Source organism: Salmo salar, unplaced genomic scaffold (genome assembly GCF_905237065.1).
Source record: "Salmo salar unplaced genomic scaffold, Ssal_v3.1, whole genome shotgun sequence".
Lineage (NCBI taxonomy): Eukaryota > Metazoa > Chordata > Actinopteri > Salmoniformes > Salmonidae > Salmo > Salmo salar.
The window spans coordinates 6,340-9,068 of record NW_025549127.1 but is presented as its reverse complement, the minus strand read 5'-3'; positions in this window follow the sequence as shown (position 1 = coordinate 9,068).

Here is a 2,729-nt window from a genome sequence, read left to right as displayed (position 1 = left end):
GTATCACTGTAAATATCGCACACCAAAATAAATTGCAGTTATAGCAGTATTTTCATTGGCTGACTGGCTCTGTAAGTACTCATGTGACTATCCCTCAGACCAAACTTTACTGAATGTAGGAACAACAGTATTTTCATTGGCTGACTAAACTTTCTATCAGCTGAAAACTCTTAAACTACAATACAAACTGATCAGTAAAGTTGTAGCATTGAGCCATGAATGCACAGCCTGTACATTATTCGTGCACCATAACGGTGTAAGCTAGGAAAGCTGAGAATAACTTTTTAATACAACCTGTCTGTCATTGTATTTCTTCTGTGTTGGCAGACTCACTGGATGTAAACTCACAGACACATCCTGTGAAGTGTTGGCCTCAGTTCTCAGTTCAAACCCCTCACACCTGAGAGAGCTGGATCTGAGTAACAATGACCTGAAGGATTCAGGAGTGAAGCTGCTCTCTGCTGGACTGGGGAATCCCCACTGTAAACTGGAGACTCTGAGGTCAGTATTATATATAGTGTGGACTGTATACTCAATACAATCTAAATCTGATACCTCACTGTCTGTCTTTTGACTGATACTGCTTTTTAAACTGGTCTGGTCAGTCAACCCAAACATTTGTACAATACATGTTTCTCTCTACAAGCAATACTTCCATAATTTGTAATTTCTTATAATGATACATTCATTCATTTATGAATATATATTGCAGGTTTCAGGACACTGATTTATCTGAACATGTTGAACAAATATATATTTTCACCACCAAAGAATAGCAGTGTGATTTTAATATGATTTGACTCTTTGCAGGCTGTCAGGCTGTCTAGTCACAGAGGAAGGCTGTGCTTCTCTGGCCTCAGCTCTGAGGTCAAACCCCTCACACCTGAGAGAGCTGGACCTGAGCTACAATCACCCAGGAGACTCAGGAGTCAGACTGCTCTCTGCTGGACTGGAGGATCCACACTGCAGACTGGAGAAACTCAAGTATGTAGAGGGTTTATGTCAATGTTCATATCAGACATGTTTGACTTAAGATGAAGAAGATATGAATATATATGTTGTTTGAGAGAATAAACCAAATGCATCTGCCATTGTCCTTCTACACTACTCGTTAAATTAACAGTGTGTATGTGAAGTCATGATGATCTCTTTGTCAGGCTGTCAGGCTGTGGAGTCACAGAGGAAGGCTGTGCTTCTCTGGTCTCAGCTCTGAGGTCAAACCCCTCACACCTGAGAGAGCTGGACCTGAGTAACAATGACCTGAAGGATTCAGGAGTGAAGCTGCTCTCTGCTGGACTGGAGGATCCACACTGCAGACTGGAGACTCTGAGGTCAGTATTCCTGTAGTTGGTCAACAAGTGATAGCTGTTCACCAGATCCACATGTGTTTACCAGGCACACATAGTCCACACCATATGTGTTTGGACAGTGAAGCTTACAGTTTTAAATATGGTGCTATGCTCCAGCATTTTTTATTTGAGATAGAATGTTTCATATTAGGTGACAGTACAGAATGTCACCTTTTATTTGAGGGTATTTTCATACATAGCTGTGTTACTGATAAGAAAGGAAAGCACTTTCTGTACGTAGTTCTCCCATTTGAAAAAGGTTTAAATATTCGGACAAATTCACTTATATTGTATTAAAGTAGTCATAAGTTTAGTATTTTGTACCATGTTCCATGCCTGCAGTGATTACATCAAGCTTGTGATTCTACTAACTTGTTGAATTCATTTTTCAGTTTGTTTTGGTTGTGTTTTGGATGTTTTTCCTAATAGAAACTGAATGGTGAATAATGTCCTGTCATTTTGGAGTCACTTCATTTGTATTGTCAGTAAGAATAGAAGATGTTTCTGAACACTTCTACATTCATGTGGATGCTACCATGATTATGAATAATCATGAATGAATTCTTAATGATGATGAATGAGAAAGTTACAGAGGCACAAAGATCAGACCCCCTTTGTTATTGGTGTTATTCTGTATACTTCTGGCCCTTCTCTGGACACTGTGTTAACTAACCTCCAGACGAGCTTCAATGCAAGTAAAACTAAATGCATGCTCTTCAACCGATCGCTGCCTGCACCTGCCCGCATGTCCAGTATCACTACTCTGGACGGTTCTGACTTAGAATATGTGGACAACTACAAATACCTAGGTGTCTGGTTAGACTGTAAACTGTCCTTCCAGACTCACTATAAGCATCTCCAATCCAAAGTTAAATCTAGTATTGGCTTCCTATTTCGCAACATAGCATCCTTCACTCATGCTGCCAAACATACCCTTATAAAACTGACCATCCTACCGATCCTCGACTTCGGCGATGTCATTTACAAAATAGCCTCCAACACCCTACTCAATAAATTGGATGCAGTCTATCACAGTGCCATCCGTTTTGTCACCAAAGCCCCATATACAGTGGGTGAAAAAAGTATTTGATCCCCTGCTGATTTTGTACATTTGCCCACTGACAAAGAAAGGATCAGTCTATAATTTTAATGGTAGGTTTATTTGAACAGTGAGAGACAGAATAACAACAAAACATCCAGAAAAACTCATGTCAGAAATGTTATAAATTGATTTGCATTTTAATGAGGGAAATAAGTATTTGACCCCCTCTCAATCAGAAAGATTTCTGGCTCCCAGGTGTCTTTTATACAGGTAACGAGCTGAGATTAGGAGCACACTCTTAAAGGGAGTGCTCCTAACCGCAACTTGTTACCTGTAAA